The sequence below is a fragment of the Anabrus simplex genome, chromosome 1 (genome assembly GCF_040414725.1).
Source record: "Anabrus simplex isolate iqAnaSimp1 chromosome 1, ASM4041472v1, whole genome shotgun sequence".
NCBI lineage: Eukaryota > Metazoa > Arthropoda > Insecta > Orthoptera > Tettigoniidae > Anabrus > Anabrus simplex.
Genome location: NC_090265.1, coordinates 460,909,639 through 460,929,709, shown reverse-complemented (window position 1 = coordinate 460,929,709; position 20,071 = coordinate 460,909,639). Strand labels below are relative to the sequence as shown.

The following is a 20,071-nucleotide window of genomic DNA, read 5'->3' as shown; positions in this document are numbered from 1 at the left end:
TGAGCTCGATAGCTGCAGTTGCTTAAGTGCGGCCAGTATCCAGTATTCGGAAGATAGTAGGTTCGAACCCCACAGTCGGCAGCCCTGAAATGGTTCTCCTTGGTTTCCCATTTTCACACCAGGCAAATGCTGGGGCTGTACCTGAATTAAGGCCACGGCCGCTTCCTTCCCACTCCTAGCCCTTCCCTGTCCCATCGTCGCCATAAGACCTATCTGTGTCGGTGCGACGTAAAGCAACTAGCAAAAAAAAAAAATGTATAAACTACAATCCTAATATACCTTATGGTAAAATAGGGTTCACAGCACTTTGGAGATTAAATAATAATATCCTGTGCCACTCGAGTTGTCGTCAAGGTCCCCCATATAGTTCGCGCATGCATAGCTAAGAACCCCGCATGTGTACTTAGAGATAGAAGATTAATGCTTATCTTGTTAAGGATAATACATACTGTAGTACGGTGGAGACTAATTTTCTTTTTTAACGACACGGAGAAATAAAAGAAGCAAGTCCTTTTGTAGTCAGTAAATGATGCGTTACGCCTCCAGTTTCGCTACGCTTCAATGTTATTTGACTGCTTCTTACTGCCGTAGCTAATGAATGTGAAAGTCAAAGACCTTCCGAACAGAGGAGAGCACATCTTCATCTGGTACCGTACAGAGCGATAACCTCGCCCAATATCTCGCAAGTCAGTTGGTCCATTCTCACGGTGAGCTCAAGTAACAGTATTAGCCATTATGTTGTCGAGAGTTTGAATGGCATCCTACAAGATCTAACAGCAGGAAAGAGGAAGCTGGAGAAACATTCATCTTAGGAATAATTTAAAGTGCTTCGGCAGAAAACACCTGGACACACTCTTCGCGCAACCGGATGTTCAAGATAACGGCATTGTACCGTGCAGCATTGTAACTATCGTTGTACTCTCCAAATGTGTTCGAAATGAAAACCGATTGTGTGTACTTTGTGATTTAAGTGCGGCCAGTATCCAGTATCCGGGAGATAGTGGGTTCTAACCCCACCGTCGGCAGCCCTGAGGATGGTTTTCCATGGTTTCCCATTTTCACACCAGACAAATGCTTGGCCTGTACCTGAATTAAGGCCACACCCGTTTCCTTCCCATTCCCAGCCCTTTCCTCCCCCATCGTCGCCATAAGACCTATCTGTGTCGATGCGACGTAAAGCAACTTTTAAAAACTTTATGATTCCCAAAATTTCACTTCATATGCGTTTTAATAATTTAATTTTCTTCTTCTTCTTCTCCCTTCCAGTATCAGAATGCGGTAAAGTTTTAATTCAATGACTGAGTTTTATTTTCTAGGCTTTTTCTATAGCGTTCGTAGTCTTGCTGGTTTTGATTATTTTTCTAGGGAAGTGTTTCAATCATTACAATACCAAACTTAATGATGTATTATTCTACAAGTTTGGCCCAACGGGAAAAGTTAAGTAATAAATAAATAAATTCATAATAATAATACGTGTGGTTTCTTCTTGTACATTTCGATGTGTCTTTGTTAACTGAGAATATGTAGTCGACGCTATCACGAAATTTTCTTTTTAATCAACAGCCTACGTTTGTACTGCGTGACACGCCATTTCAATTTTCCTCTTGCTGATCGAGAAACGTTCTTAAAATATGGCGCTATCATGGACATTACTAGTGGTTTAACGTCGCGTTTTCAGTAACGTAACGATGGGAATGGGCTAGGATTGGGAAGTGGCCTTAATTAAGGTACAGCCCCAGCATTTGTCTTGTGTGAAAATTGGGAATCACGGAAAAAGCATTTTCATGGCTGTCAACTACGGGATTCGAGCCCAACATCTCCCGAATGAAATTTCACGGCTACGCGATGCTAATAGCGTGACCAACTCACTCGGTAGCAAGGATTTATAATCATTCAGCATTTATAGAATGTTCTGTGCATTTGGACATAGGTTATTGGAGACTCGAGAAGATACGAGAAAACATGTTGTGTCATACTTTTCTAGAAGCCTGGCCAGGCAAGGTATATAAAGAGACAGTCTTGGGTATAATGTGTCCTCTCGTTTCACTTTCTTTGGGACTAGAATGTTTTTCAAACGCAGCACATGAAATAAGAAGATGTATAATATTAGAAGGATCCACCTTTCAATACTTCGTTGTAAGTTGAACTAAAAAGAAGTCACAACTTGTTTATTGGGACCGGTTTCGACACATTACAAGTGTCATCATCAGCCAAACAGTAAAGTAGGGCAAGATATAAAGATCTTAAAACAACTAATACATTGAACACAGGCAAAAAATTAACATTGATTCATATCGTAGCAATTCAGTTAATGTCCAAAACACAATGATCGCAGTCAAGAGAGTAAACAGAACATCATTGTTTTAAGATCTTTATATCTTGCCCTACTTTACTATTTGGCTGATGATGACACTTGTAATGTGTCGAAACCGGTCCCAATAAACAAGTTGTGACTTCTTTTTAGTTCAACTTACAACGAAGTATTGAAAGGTGGTTCCTTCTAATATTATACATTTTTTTATTTCTCTATTCAATACGGAACGATCATGAAGTTTTTAACTTTAAATGCAGCACATGAAATCATATACTTGAATTGTTCTTTAAGACTGCAGAGAATACGAAGTATTCATCTATATAGATATCTCAATTTTGGTCAAAATTTGTATTGAGTGGCTCCAGTTGGAGAGTATAAATAAACTAAGTAAGCTCAGGATATAGGAAGTGGTTTCATTGTGACTGAAATTAGCCTAAGTATTACACGGTTAAGATTTTTCTAAATCTCCTCTATACAAGGCGCATCTTCATTTGATGATGATGGTGGTGGTTTTTCCTCAGGGAACTAACCAGAAGACAAAGGAGCGCAGCGAGGGATCCAGTCGGCCGTGCACAAAGCATATCACAACAAGCAATGCTCACTGTCATGTTATTGTTGATCAATTTTATGAGTTTTCTATATTGTAGGCCTTCACATTTAGTTTTATTTCGACTCGGTGATATTAGGGCGTCTTATAAAATTATTTATAGCGTAGAGTAGTTCCTTATTCCCCAACTTGACATACCGATTTTCATCAAATTCTGTTCACCCATTTTCTCGTGACTCGGTGGTGATATGGACTTAAGCAACAACAATCCAAATTCATGAATATCTCTGTAATCATAGCCGGTACGGTAAAAATGTATAAGACATAAATGATCGGAAGTTTAATACTATATAACTTAAGTTATGTGGTATTTATTGATACGACCACTATAATAACAATTTCGTGTGGCTATTTCTAGCCTGGTGCAGCCCTTGTAAGGCAGACCCTCCGATGAGGGTGGGCGGCATCTGCCATGTGTAGGTAACTGCGTATTATTGTGGTGGAGGATAGTGTTATGCGTGGTGTGTGAGTCGCAGGGATGTTGGGGACAGTACACACACCCAGCCCCCAGCCATTGGAATTAACCAATGAAGGTTAAAATCCCCGACCCGGCCGGGAATCGAACCCGGGACCCTCTGAACCGAAGGCCAGTACGCTGACCATTCAGCCAACGAGTCGGACGATACGACCACTAATAACAATATTTGAGAATTAAATTTTAGGCCTTCCTCTAGATACCATTTCACTAAGCGCGAATAAAATTATTTATAGCCTAGATTATAGCGACTTATTCCCTGACATTGCATACCAATTTTCAGTAAGATAGGACCACTAATAACATAAATATTTGAAAATTAAGTTTTAGGTCTTTTCCTAAGCTACCATTTCTATCAGCGTAAATAAAAATATTTATGGTCTAGATTGTAGCGTCTTATTCCCCGACTTTGCAACCGATTTTCATTAAATTCTCTTTAGCCGTTTTCTAGTGATGCGTGTACATACATACAGACAGACAGACATAAATTACGGAAAATTAAAATGTGCATTTCCTTGTTACTGTGGACAGGACCGATACAGAAATACTATCCTTTTTAAATTCTGAGCAATGTACAGACAAAACTCTTTTTATATTTATTTATTTATTTATTTATATATTTACTTAGTTAGTTAGTTATTCCCTACAATCCATTAAGAAAAGGAATTGAAACTAAGGACAAGTTTAGGAAGTTGTTATTTGGAATGATATCGTGGGTCGTATGTTCGACAACCGTTGCATTAGCCGCTGTAAGGGCGGTTATCCTTCAGAAGGGAAAGATGTTCTAAAAACTTTTGTGTGGAACGTCACATTGCATGAACATGAAAAATGGACAATAATAGGCCCAAAGTCAAAGAATAGTAGCCTTTGACATGTTGTATGACAGAAGACAACTAGAGATTCGATCGCAAATGAAGAAATACTAAATTGGTGAGAGGCGAACGGTTGGTTTTTGAAGAACTGTAGGAGGCCACAACTTTGACTATGACGAAGAAAATGGAGATGATGTAGAATGCAGGTGAAGTAGTTAAAGTGACATGGAAGCTGTACTGTTGGCTTAACAACAATAAGATTGGCTAAACAACAATAATAGTTTGTCTTCCTAAACGAGCTCATCGCGGAGAATATTACACAAATCTTAAGCCAGTGTGTTTCCTCTTCTTAAACTTGGGAGCTCTTTATCAGGATAATTTTGTCGTTATGCCTGTAATGTGCACGAACATGCCAGATGGTGGAGTGCATACTCAATGCAGAGCGAGCACCTGTTTTGAGCGAGGAAAGTGACACTTTAACTGTAATCGCCCACTGCAATGTACGTGGCACCATCTCCCTCCCTCGTTATTGCCAAGGGAAGACAAGCACTTGGAATATGACTCTCGCCATCTTCCAAGAATATGTGGGTAGGGAAATAAGAGGAGCATACGAAGTTCATTAAGGTGAAATGTTATTAAAGTAGAACTTGTTTACTCCATTTCATAATAGAATACATCATATCAATCAATCACCACTGAGATGCATTTAGAGTAGTCGCCCAGGTAGAAGATAGCCTATCATTTGTTTACCTAGTTTAAAAAAATAATTTCAAAGAAGTTGAAAAATATCTGCCTGGATTAGTTATTTCGATCCCTAACTCCCCTTCCTATAAACGAACATTTGCCCCAAATCTGTCCTCTTGAATTTCAACCTTATCTTCATATTAAATATTTTCTACCTTTAAAAGCTCCACTAAGCCTTATTCTTCTACTAATGCCATTCCAGGCCATCTCCCCACTGACAGACTGGAGGATTCCAATTATTATTCGAGCTGTTCGTCTCTTTAGAATAAAGTCTTTTTAGCCCAAAGTTCGCAACATGTTCATAACATTAATCCTTTGTCGGAAATAACCCAGAACAAATCATGCTGCTTTCCTTGGGATCCCTTTCAGTTCTCGAATCGAGTAATCCTGGTGAGGGTCCCATTCGTAGAAATCATGCCCTATGCTCTAATGTGAGTCTTACCAATCACTTACATTCCTCCCTTACAACCTTACTGTCACCCCTAGTTACCCATTCAACCATATGAACATTTCTATAACTTTTGTTTACGTTCCCACTTATGTGTTTACCGGGCGAGTTGGCCGTGCGCGTAGAGGCGCGCGGCTGTGAGCTTGCATCCGGGAGATAGTAGGTTCGAATCCCACTATCGGCAGCCCTGAAGATGGTTTTCCGTGGTTTCCCATTTTCACACCAGGCAAATGCTGGGGCTGTACCAACTCCTAGGCCTTTCCTATCCCATCGTCGCCATAAGACCTGTCTGTGTCGGTGCGACTTAAAGCCCCTAGCTAGCACTTATGTGTTTACCCCGATTAATAGCTTTTCTTGTACATGCACCTAGGTACCGGTACTTGCAGTGAACTCCATGAGGTATTTTCAGCCCATCAACATGGTAATTAAAACAAACACGACTCTTCTTCTTGGCGAAACTTACAACCTGACTTTTCACCCCGTTTATCACCATACATTTCCTGATGTCCATTTCACAACATTGCCGAAGTCCTTCTGCAGTCTCTCATAATCCTGTAACATACTTATTACTCTATACAGGATAACATTAAAGACAGAAAGTGTTATCTTTGATTCCAGAAAATATAAAGGTCTAATAATACTGCCTAGAGGAATCCTCCCTCCCCCGCCCCGTTTAAACACTACAGGGTCAGATAATGTTTCATCTACTTTAGTTCCCTGAGTACTATTTGCTAGATGTTTACCCACCTATTCAATCACTCTTTTGTCTAGTCCAACAGCCATCATTTTCGTCAGTAGTGCCCCATTATCTACCTCTACCTCATCAAAAGCCTTGGATAGGTCAACACCGATAGGTCTATATTTTGACCTCCTGAATCTAAAATATCTGCTATATCTTGCTGGAATTGTACAAGTTGAGCTTCACTGGAATAATCTTTCCTAAAGCGAACTGTCTTCTATCAAACCTGTTAATTATTCCGAGACCATGTCTAATGTAATCAGAAATAATGCTTTCCCACAGCTTACATATAACACATGCCAAGCTGATTGCCCTGTAATTATCCACTTTATGTCCATCACTCCTCCCTTTGTACACAGGTGTTACTGTAGCAACTATTCATTAATTTGGTGTAATTTCTACATGTAAACACTAATCAGATACGTACTTCAGATATGGTATTATAACCCGACCCATTGCCTTTAGTAAATCCTCAGGAATCTTATCAATTGCATATGCTTTCCTTGATTTTAACTTATATGTCTTTTTGTAAATTTTCTTATCATCATAAGCAAATTTCAGTATTATCCAGTACTAGCGAATGTACCCGTGCTTCGCTACGGTATTCTACATTGTATTCGAATATCGAAGTAAATAGTGTACATGCAGTAAATAAGATTGTTTTAAAATTGCATGTCTCTTAGCGTTATCCGAGAAAGAGCATGGGGAGTTCCCCGTACGTTGTTTCCAATGTAAAGTGTTTGTTACGGATTTGTGATATAACGGCAGGCTCACTTGCCTACTGCCATTCACAATCGAGTTGGGATGATTACGTTATAATTGCAGGCCCCATTGCCTACTACGCGGACAGTATCGATTTGGGGAGTTTTCGTTAATATGGCAGCCCCCTTTCCTATTTCCAGACAGATTACAGTTGAGGAGTTTCTATTATAATGGCAGGCAATTACCCTACTATCACTCGAAATTGAGTTGTGCAGTTATCATTATAATGCCAGGCCCATTTTCCTACTGCCAGCCAGCATACTGCCAGTCACACCAAGCTGGTGAGTTTCCATCAAAATAGCAGGCCACTATGCCTAATGCCAGTCACATTTTAGATGAGGACATTTCTTTATAATGATAGGCACCCTTGCCTACTGCCAAACACAATCGGGTAGGGGAGTTTTAAACAAAACTGCATGCTCACTTGCCTTCTGCAAGTCAAATCGAGAAGGGAACTATTCATTACAATTGTAGGCTTTCCTTACTAATGACAGTTACACAGGAGTTGGAGAAGGAACCCTTTCCTACTGCCAGTCAAAGTCAGTGTGGGGAGTACTGATTACAATAGCAGACCCACCCTTTCTCGATCGCTAAAAATCGACATCAGTGAATATATATAGATCGACATACGAAAGTATATGCGTGTTTACAATATTGAAGACCTTCATTTACAGATTAACTGCTACTAAACGTACGTCATATCGACAAAGGATTATACCATAAGACACGCCGGATTTAGTGGCCTAAATGGCTGGTCCTATGATATGTCATCTATTCTTGGGTCAGATAGAGTTAGAAACGTGGAAACGGGGTAAAGGTTTTGTATGATTATCTCATATTACATTACTTTTCGGATACATACATAGCATTGGGCTCACATATGGCTACTGGGTGGGCCAATTTTCGTGAAGAGTTTAATGATTCTGTATTTCATATAAGTAATTGAAAGTATGAATTATGCATGTGAAAATTCCAAATTGACTTAACATCGGTTAAAGAGAAAAATCAAACGTAAAAGGGATACAGATACGGCAAAAAGTCATAAGACCACGGTTGTAGATCATTCCAAATTGAACGGAGATTGTGCAATCCGTTATGTGATAGGAATTTCCGAAGGTGTGCACCATCATTAAAATTGCTTGCATATTTCGATATTTTTCGGGGATAAAAAGTGAAAAATTTAATGATCTAGGATGTTTTCCGTTCGTTACAAGCTAAAACGTATAATTTTGTCAAATTTCAATTATCTTCTTTTTCTTCTGCCAGATTATGGCGCAATTTGGATTTTGGGCGAGGCGGGTAAAAATTAGTACTTTCAGGAAACTAAACCAAAAATTATGGAGATGGTCATTATTACCCCTTAAACGGAAAGCTGTACGAAAATTTCGCCAAAATAGTCAGTGTAGAGGCACACAGTCGTTACGATTTGATTTATATAGATCAGGAATCTGCTCCATGTAAAACACCTTTTGGGCTATGTCCGCTGAACTTAACCTGCAAAAGTGACCATTCATGATATCTCCCTTAGTAATCCTCCTGACGAAAGAATGCACATGAAAAAAAGGTTAATAGGTGGAATTCCATCACGTTTGGTCGATTTCCAGTCAGGTTGGTCTTGTTCTGTATATATTGTGGAAGAGTAAAATCACCATTTCGGTTCCCTATAAACCGCCAGTCCATTCCGGAACATGAAATGTTATTTACGTTTAAAACCTACCTTTGGACAGGTGGATGCTAAATATAAATTTTGGTTCGAATGTATTCAGTAGTTTTCAAATTGTAAGGAATACGCTTTACACGCACCCGCTCGGGAGTTAAGTCCGATGGGACTTGTACAGAAAAACGGTCCGTTAATGATATCTCCCTTATTAATCCTCGTATCGAAATGATGCACATGAGAAAAAAGGTTTAGAAATTATTATCTACCAAGGCAGGTAGATTTTAATTAACGTTGGTTGTGTATATTTTGTGAAAGTGCAAAATCACTGTTTCGGTTTCGTATAAACCCCCAGTCAATTCAGGGATTTAGAAACAATATTTGCCCTAAAACCTATCAAGGACAGGTGTATTCTAAATATGAGTCTTGGTGGAAATACATCCAGTGGTTTGTAGCACTCGCGTACATACGGCGTAGTTAAGGAAGAAATAATACAGTTAAGAAAGTTGAAAGTAATAGAAAATGGATTATAACTGCGGACAGCCGGATAACGACAAATATGTAAATGCCAAGTGAATGTATTGGAAAATCAAATGCCCCTCAATAAATTATGCTAGTGTGAGTAATGGATATAATAAAGCGGTAACAGAGGAGAAATTTAGGTCAGTGATTCTTAGGTAAACAAATAATAAGAAGATGACTAATGGTGTTATTACTTAATCTATTCGAGGGCGGTTATAATATCCAACGATATTCCGCCAATATCCCGCAGATAGGCCGATTGACGCCTCTCTTGCCTTCTACCTAAGGAACAACCACGAATTTAAAAGCATGATGAGGAAAATGGCAATACGTTACTTCCCTGCTGGCATGCAGTCAGAGACGTTGCCATGGTAACCTGTAGTTTCGTTGTCGGTCTGTCGGTCACTCAATGCAGAGCATGATACCAGCGGAAAATTGTAAATTTCTCCGTCTTGTGAAGAGTAAGGTAAATTATGAACATAACGAAAGTTGTTTATAATGAAGAGACGTTTCACGTACGGTAAACGAAGTTTACAGAAAATCAATAGTATAAGAGAAAATGGAGGAAACCCATTCTGGTTTTCCTATAAACCACCCGTCTGTTCGACGATTGTAAAATAATATGCATATAGAAACCTTCCCCGAGATGAGTATTCTCTAAATATGAAGTTTGGTTGAGATCTATCCAGCCGTTTCGAAGTGATGGTGGAAAAACCATTCAGGTTTTCCTATAAACCCCCGTCTATTGAAAGATTTTAAAATGATATGCATATTGAAACCTTCCCCGGGATGAGTATACTCTAAATATGAAGTTTGGTTGAGATCTATCCAGCCGTTTCGAAGTGATGGTGGAAAAACCATTCTGGTTTTCCTATAAACCCCCGGTCTATTCAAAGATTTTAAAATAATATGCATATCGAAACCTTCCCCGAGATGAGTATACTCTAGATATGAAGTTTAGTTGAGATCTATCCAGCCGTTTCAACGTGATGGTGGAAAAACCATTCTGGTTTTCCTATAAACCCCCCGAGTATTGAAGGATTTTAAAATGATATGCATATCGAAACCATCCCCGGGATGAGTTTACTCTAAATATGAAGTTTGGTTGAGATCTATCCAGCCGTTTCGACGTGATGGTGGAACAGACAAACAAACAGACAGACAAACAGACAAACAGACAAACAGACAAACAAACAGACACGAAACGTAAAAACCACCGATTCGGTCTTGAGTTGACCTAAAACGGATAAATATCTGAAAAATTGGCAAAACAAAAGAAATTACAGACAGCGGACCCCCTACAATTTTATTTATATAGACTAGCGAATGTACCCGTGCTTCGCTACGGTATTCTACATTGTATTCGGTTATCGAAGTAAATAGTGTACATGCAGTAAATAAGATTGTTTTAAAATTGCATGTCTCTTAGCGTTATCCGAGAAAGAGCATGGGGAGTTCCCCGTACGTTGTTTCCAATGTAAAGTGTTTGTTACGGATTTGTGATATAACGGCAGGCTCACGTGCCTACTGCCATTCACAATCGAGTTGGGATGATTACGTTATAATTGCAGGCCTCATTGCCTACTACGCGGACAGTATCGATTTGGGGAGTTTTCGTTAATATGGCAGCCCCCTTTCCTACTTCCAGACAGATTACAGTTGAGGAGTTTCTATTATATTGGCAGGCAATTACCCTACTATCACTCGAAATTGAGTTGTGCAGTTATCATTATAATGCCAGGCCCATTTTCCTACTGCCAGCCAGCATACTGCCAGTCACACCAAGCTGGTGAGTTTCCATCAAAATAGCAGGCCACTATGCCTAATGCCAGTCACATTTTAGATGAGGACATTTCTTTATAATGATAGGCACCCTTGCCTACTGCCAAACACAATCGGGTAGGGGAGTTTTAAACAAAACTGCATGCTCACTTGCCTTCTGCAAGTCAAATCGAGAAGGGAACTATTCATTACAATTGTAGGCTTTCCTTACTAATGACAGTTACACAGGAGTTGGAGAAGGAACCCTTTCCTACTGCCAGTCAAAGTCAGTGTGGGGAGTACTGATTACAATAGCAGACCCACCCTTTCTCGATCGCTAAAAATCGACATCAGTGAATATATATAGATCGACATACGAAAGTATATGCGTGTTTACAATATTGAAGACCTTCATTTACAGATTAACTGCTACTAAACGTACGTCATATCGACAAAGGATTATACCATAAGACACGCCGGATTTAGTGGCCTAAATGGCTGGTCCTATGATATGTCATCTATTCTTGGGTCAGATAGAGTTAGAAACGTGGAAACGGGGTAAAGGTTTTGTATGATTATCTCATATTACATTACTTTTCGGATACATACATAGCATTGGGCTCACATATGGCTACTGGGTGGGCCAATTTTCGTGAAGAGTTTAATGATTCTGTATTTCATATAAGTAATTGAAAGTATGAATTATGCATGTGAAAATTCCAAATTGACTTAACATCGATTAAAGAGAAAAATCAAACGTAAAAGGGATACAGATACGGCAAAAAGTCATAAGACCACGGTTGTAGATCATTCCAAATTGAACGGAGATTGTGCAATCCGTTATGTGATAGGAATTTCCGAAGGTGTGCACCATCATTAAAATTGCTTGCATATTTCGATATTTTTCGGGGATAAAAAGTGAAAAATTTAATGATCTAGGATGTTTTCCGTTCGTTACAAGCTAAAACGTATAATTTTGTCAAATTTCAATTATCTTCTTTTTCTTCTGCCAGATTATGGCGCAATTTGGATTTTGGGCGAGGCGGGTAAAAATTAGTACTTTCAGGAAACTAAACCAAAAATTATGGAGATGGTCATTATTACCCCTTAAACGGAAAGCTGTACGAAAATTTCGCCAAAATAGTCAGTGTAGAGGCACACAGTCGTTACGATTTGATTTATATAGATCAGGAATCTGCTCCATGTAAAACACCTTTTGGGCTATGTCCGCTGAACTTAACCTGCAAAAGTGACCATTCATGATATCTCCCTTAGTAATCCTCCTGACGAAAGAATGCACATGAAAAAAAGGTTAATAGGTGGAATTCCATCACGTTTGGTCGATTTCCAGTCAGGTTGGTCTTGTTCTGTATATATTGTGGAAGAGTAAAATCACCATTTCGGTTCCCTATAAACCGCCAGTCCATTCCGGAACATGAAATGTTATTTACGTTTAAAACTTACCTTTGGACAGGTGGATGCTAAATATAAATTTTGGTTCGAATGTCTTCAGTAGTTTTCAAATTGTAAGGAATTCGCTTTACACGCACCCGCTCGGGAGTTAAGTCCGATGGGACTTGTACAGAAAAACGGTCCGTTAATGATATCTCCCTTATTAATCCTCGTATCGAAATGATGCACATAAGAAAAAAGGTTTAGAAATTATTATCTACCAAGGCAGGTAGATTTTAATTAACGTTGGTTGTGTATATTTTGTGAAAGTGCAAAATCACTGTTTCGGTTTCGTATAAACCCCCAGTCAATTCAGGGATTTAGAAACAATATTTGCCCTAAAACCTATCAAGGACAGGTGTATTCTAAATATGAGTCTTGGTGGAAATACATCCAGTGGTTTGTAGCACTCGCGTACATACGGCGTAATTAAGGAAGAAATAATACAGTTAAGAAAGTTGAAAGTAATAGAAAATGGATTATAACTGAGGACAGCCGGATAACGACAAATATGTAAATGCCAAGTGAATGTATTGGAAAATCAAATGCCCCTCAATAAATTATGCTAGTGTGAGTAATGGATATAATAAAGCGTAACAGAGTAGAAATTTAGGTCAGTGATTCTTAGGTAAACAAATAATAAGAAGATGACTAATGGTGTTATTACTTAATCTATTCGAGGGCGGTTATAATATCCAACGATATTCCGCCAATATCCCGCAGATAGGCCGATTGACGCCTCTCTTGCCTTCTACCCAAGGAACAACCACGAATTTAAAAGCATGATGAGGAAAATGGCAATACGTTACTTCCCTGCTGGCATGCAGTCAGAGACGTTGCCATGGTAACCTGTAGGTTCGTTGTCGGTCTGTCGGTCACTCAATGCAGAGCATGATACCAGCGGAAAATTGTAAATTTCTCCGTCATGTGAAGAGTAAGGTAAATTATGAACATAACAAAAGTTGTTTATAATGAAGAGACGTTTCACGTACGGTAAACGAAGTTTACAGAAAATCAATAGTATAAGAGAAAATGGAGGAAAACCATTCTGGTTTTCCTATAAACCACCCGTCTGTTCAAAGATTTTAAAATAACATGCATATACAAACCTTCCCCGAGATGAGCATACTCTAAATATGAAGTTTGGTTGAGATCTATCCAGCCGTTTCGAAGTGATGGTGGAAAAACCATTCAGGTTTTTCTATAAACCCCCCGTCTATTCAAAGATTTTAAAATATTATGCATATGGAAGCCTTCCCCGGGATGAGTATACTCTAGATATGAAGTTTAGTTGAGATCTATCCAGTCGTTTCAACGTGATGGTGGAAAAACCATTCTGGTTTTCCTATAAACCCCCCGAGTATTGAAGGATTTTAAAATGATATGCATATCGAAACCATCCCTGGGATGAGTTTACTCTAAATATGAAGTTTGGTTGAGATCTATCCAGCCGTTTCGACGTGATGGTGGAACAGACAAACAAACAGACAGACAAACAGACAAACAGACAAACAGACAAACAAACAGACACGAAACGTAAAAACCACCGTTTCGGTCTTGAGTTGACCTAAAACGGATAAATATCTGAAAAATTGGCAAAACAAAAGAAATTACAGACAGCGGACCCCCTACAATTGTATTTATATAGATAACTAGCGAATGTACCCGTGCTTCGCTACGGTATTCTACATTGTATTTGAATATCGACGTAAATAGTGTACATGCAGTAAATAAGATTGTTTTAAAATTGCATGTCTCTTAGCGTTATCCGAGAAAGAGCATGGGGAGGTCCCCGTACGTTGTTTCCAATGTAAAAAGTTTGTTATGTATTTGTGATATAACGGCAGGCTCACTTGTCTACTGCCATTCACAATCGAGTTGGGAAGTTTACATTATAATTGCAGGCCCCATTGCCTACTACGCGGACAGAATCGATTTGGGGAGTATCGTTAAAATGGCAGCCCCCTTTCCTACTTCCAGACAGATTACAGTTGAGGAGTTTTTATTATAATGGCAGGCAATTACCCTACTATCACTCGAAGTTGAGTTGTGCAGTTATCATTATAATGCCAGGTCCATTTTCCTACTTCCAGCTACCTTACTGCCAGTCACACCAAGTTGGTGAGTTTCCATCAAAATAGCGGGCCACTATGCCTAATGAAAGTCACATTTTAGATGAGGACATTTCTTTATAATGGCGGGCACCCTTGCCTACTGCCAAACACAATCGGGTAGGGGAGTTATAAACAAAACTGCATGCTCACTTGCCTTCTGCAAGTCAAATCGAGAAGGGAACTATTCATTATAATTGTAGGCCTTCCTTACACAGGAGTTGGAGAAGGAACCCTTTCCTACTGCCAGTCAAAGTCGGTGTGGGGAGTACTGATTACAATATCAGACCCACCCTTTCTCGATAGCTAAAAATCGACATCAGTGAATATATATAGATCGACATACGAAAGTATATGCGTGTTTACAATATTGAAGACCTTCATTTAGAGATTAACTGCTACTAAACGTACGTCATATCGACAAAGGATTATACCATAAGACACGCCGGATTTAGTGGCCTAAATGGCTGGTCATATGATATGTCATCTATTCTTGGGTCAGATTGAGTTATAAACGTGGAACAGGGTAAAGGTTTGGTAAGATTATCTCACATTACATTACCTTTCGGATAATTATGTGACAGCTACATACATAGCATTTGGCTCACATATGCCTACTGGGTGGGCCGATTTTCGTGAAGAGTATGATGATTCTGTATTTCATATATGTAACTGAAAGTATGAATTATGCATGTGAAAATTCCAAATTGACTTAACATCGATTAATAGAGAAAAATCAAACGTAAATGGGATACAGATACGGCAAAAGTCAAAAGACCAAGGTTGTAGATCATTCCAAATTGAACGGAGATTGTGCAATCCGTTATGTGATAGGAATTTCCGAAGGTCTGCACCATCATTAAAATTGCCTGCATATTTCGATATTCTTCGGGGATAAAAAGTGAAAAATGTAATGATCTGGGATGTATTCGGTTCGTTACAGGCGAAAAGGTATAATTTTGTCAAATTTCAATTATCTTCTTTTTCTTCTGGCAGATTATGCCGCAATCTGGATTTTGGGCGAGGCGGATAAAAATTAGGACTTTCAGGAAACTAAACCAAAAATTATGGAGATGATCATTATAACCCCTTATAACGGAATGCTGTACGAAAATTTCGCCAAAATAGTCAGTGTAGAGGCACACAGTCGTTACGATTTGATTTATATAGATAAGGAATCTGCTCCATGTAAAACACCTTTTGGGCTATGTCCGCTGGACTTAACCTGCAAAAGTGACCATTTATGAAAAATGCACATGAAGAAAAAGGTTTAGAGGTGGAATTCCATAACGTTTGGTCGATTTCCAGTTAGGTTGGTCTTGTTCTGTATATATTGTGGAAGAGTAAAATCACCATTTCGGTTCCCTATAAACCGCCAGTCCATTCCGGAACATGAAATGTTATTTACGTTTAAAACCTACCTTTGGACAGGTGGATGCTAAATATAAATTTTGGTTCGAATGTCTTCAGTAGTTTTCAAGTTGTAAGGAATACGCTTTACACGCACCCGCTCGTGAGTTAAGTCCGATGGGACTTGTACAGAAAAACGGTCCGTTAATGATATCTCCCTTATTAATCCTCGTATCGAAATGATGCACATGAGAAAAAAAGTTTATAAATTAATTTATACCAAGACAGGTAGATTTAAATTAACGTTGGTTGTGTATATTTTGTGGAAGTGCAAAATTACTGTTTCGGTTTCGTATAAACCCCCAGTCAGTTCAGGGATTTTGAAACAATATTTTCCCTAAAACCTATCAAGGACAGGTGTATTCTAAATATGAGTCTTGGTGGAAATACATCCAGTAGTTTGTAGCATTCGCGTACATACGGCGTAATTAAGGAAGAAAATAATACAGTTAAGAAAGTTGAAAGTAATAGAAAAATGGATTATAACTGAGGACAGCCGGATAACGACAAATATGTAAATGCCAAGTTAACGTATTGGAAAATCAAATCCCCTCAATAAATTATGCTAGTGTGTGTTATGGATATAATAAAGCGGTAACAGAGGAGAAATTTAGATCCAGTGATTCCTAGGTAAACAAATAATAAGACGATGACTAATGGTGTTATTACCTAATCTATTCGAGGGCGGTTATAACATCCAACGATATTCCGCCAATATCCCACAGATAGGCCGATTGACGCCTCTCTTGCCTTCTACCCGAGGAACAACCACGAATTTAAAAGCATGATGAGGAAAATGGCAATACGTTACTTCCCTGCTGGCATGCAGTCAGAGACGTTGCCATGGTAACCTGTAGGTTCGTTGTCGTTCTGTCGGTCACTCAATGCAGAGCATGATACCAGCGGAAAATTGTAAATTTCTCCGTCTTGTGAAGAGTAAGGTAAATTATGAACATAACGAAAGTTGTTTATAATGAAGAGACGTTTCAAGTACGGTAAACTAAGTTTACAGAAAATCAATAGTATAAGAGAAAATGGAGGAAAACAATTCTGTTTTTCCTGTAAAACCCCGTCTATTCAAATATTTTAAAATAATATGCATACAGAAACCTTCCCCGGGAGGAGTATACTCTAAATATGAAGTTTAGTTGAGATCTATCCAGCCGTTTCGAAGTGATGGTGGAAAAACCACTCAGGTTTTCCTATAAACCCCCCGTCTATTCAAACATTTTAAAATGATATGCATATCGAATCCTTCCGCGGGATGAGTGTACTCTAAATATGAAGTTTGGTTGTGATCTATCCAGCCGTTTCGACGTGATGGTGGAGAAACCATTCTGGTTTTCCTATAAACCCCCCGTGTATTCAAAGATTTTAAAATGATATGCATATCGAAACCTTGCCCGGGTTGAGTATACTCTAAATATGAAGTTTGGTTGAGATCTATCCAGCCGTTTCGACGTGATGGTGGAACAGACAAACAAACAGACAGACAAACAGACAAACAGACAAACAGACAAACAAACAGACACGAAACGTAAAAACCACCGATTCGGTCTTGAGTTGACCTAAAACGGATAAATATCTGAAAAATTGGCAAAACAAAAGAAATTACAGACAGCGGACCCCCTACAATTTTATTTATATAGATTAGTCACCTTCCCTATCTGGACATGATGCGAAAGTCCTACCATCTTTTACACTGCTGACTGAATAGTTATGTCTTCTGCAAATTCTCACATATACACGGCCCTTATTCATTAATGATTCCTGGAATGCCCTTCCAGGAAATCATTTCTACCCCAAAGTACCTATACGTATCCTTCCGGTATTCACTAAAGCTCATATGACTGCTATTTATGCTTGCCGTTACGTTTTCCTTGGGTGACTTCTCCGTTAAATTACATTTCCTGATAAGTTCCTTCAACGTTTCCTTACTTTCACCACCTTTCCTAACTCGATTCCTTTCTAACCTGTACCTCCTACTTAATCTCCTTATTTCTCTGTTATATTATAGTGGATATTCGCCACCCCTTGCTACTTTAAAAGCTTTCATACTCCTCATCAAGTGCTTTCATCCCATCTCATAGCATGTTTATATATTTATTTACCATTTTGCACCGATCATAATTATTTTTGGAAACTTCCTGATGCCAATATTATCAACCATATGGTACTGCCTAATATTCCTACTTTTACAACCCTCCTTTCTATACACGAATATTTAATTACGATTAAAATACCTTCGTAATCACTTATACTACTTATCAGTTTCTCTAAAGCTCATCTGGTTATCAATACCACACCTAGAATATTTTCTTTTTGCTTGGTTCTATCACTTTCTGATTCAGCAGTCCTTCCCAGATTAACTTATTGATCATTTGTTGGACAAGCGTTTTCTGTCATTCGCATTACCGTCCCAGTTAAAGTTCACATTTGGTAAACTGAGATAACTCATTACAATCACGTCATTTTCGGTGTCCTTTACCACATACCTGATTATCTTTTTAAACAGTTCTGCGTCAGTACCACCATTTCCACGTCTTTACACCCCGAAACATATTAAAGATGATCCTTACACCAAAAATTTAATATTTTTCATCCTTAACTTTTCGTAGCTTACAAATTCATCTTTCACCGGTATGAATACTCCCTCTCATATCGAATCTATCCTGTTCTATGATAATCACTCCAGTTCCAAGAGAAAATTTGCGCATCTTTGATTTCACCTCTTAGTCATGATTCAATTCCTATTACAATATATGTCTGTATATTTATTTATCCATATTACTTAATTCCATTCCGTACAACACCAACAACACCAAGAACTTTGTAATCCTTATTTGACGTCCAGCTCCAGGTATTCTCATCATTTTTACTTAGTCATTCTCGTTCCCTGAGTACCTCCGTGTAATACTTGTAAAAAAAAAACTCCTATCTTACATATGTCTCCATGGTTCAAGTGAAGGCCATCTGAGCGCAGATTCCTGTCTCTTACTCACCCATTAGGATGTACAATCTCGCATCTACAACATTATTCATCCCTCTAAATCGTTTGACGTACGAATGTATAATTTTACAAGACTGTCGTAGGTGTCAAATATGATATAATTCAAAATATTTCATGTATATAAGGATTGGGACCATGTAGTTGAAGTTATAAAACTAAGTCTTCACAATAGCCAAGGTACTCGACTGATTTCCGATTTCTCCTCTTTATTGCCCAAAATATTTATTTGTGAAACTTAGGTGTTTAACTGACATCTTAATACACGATTGAAGGAGCATTTTTCGAGACTGTGTATCATTAATGGTACCTATGTATTCCTGCGCACGTTGAATGTCTAACTTTTGAACATTTAAACCACTAAAATTACTAATCACATTCCACAAGCTTAATTCATATACTAGGCCTAAGTAATAATGGAGGTTTTATCTTGATTTCTATCAGAGATCGGTCCTGCCTTCTATGAACGTTAAATTCTGTCTCAGATTTCAAATAAACAATAACAATACAATACACCTGTTGGATGGGGCGGGGTGAGGAATGATGACAAAATATGCATTTATATGAAACCGTTTGAATTACCACAAATTTCATATGATATCCTAGGTGTTAAGAAACGTAAGGTTTTAAACAAATTTAACCCCTCAGAGTGTTAAATGGGGGGTTAAGATCCGGAAATTAATATATTCATTCCTTCCTCCGAAATGGTTTAACGTACTAAGACAAAATTCCAAATAGCTGTATATATTTTAAAGCCTAGGTGTGAAATGGGAAGTATTTTTTAACGTTCCACCCCTAAATGTAAAAATGGGGTTAGCTCCGGAAACGAAATTTTTCATCCCTCCGAAACCGTTCGACGTGCAGGGTTTTAATTTTACGAGGAGGTTCTTCTCTTATGTCTTAGGTGTAACATATCGTATAGTTCAAGATATTTCTTCAATAAGGGGTTTGGATAGTGGTTGACTGTCAAAAAGACAATATCCATTTTTTCCGAAACAGTTTCAGGCACTAACTTAAAATTATTTAATTTATTTTCCGGGTTGAACCGTGTTGTTGTTTTCTGTACATCACGTGCAGTTTGCCGACGTTTCGAATACATTGCAGTACTCATTGTCAAGGCGACTGAAATCCCCTACTCGATCCGAGGTAATCAGTCTCCCAGGCAGCAATCACACTACAAACAGTGGTTCCTGAACTTGATCTATATATCCTAGCCTTTCTGGCTGACGTAAGCCCCCTGGCTGTCTCGT

General features: G+C 38.6%; 1 protein-coding gene across 1 annotated transcript in view; it reads left to right on the top strand.

The window, feature by feature from the left end:
* The window catches only part of LOC136856948 (uncharacterized), a 674,709-nt gene that overhangs the window by 18,763 nt on the left and 635,875 nt on the right, over positions 1–20,071 (top strand). The window lies entirely within an intron of this gene.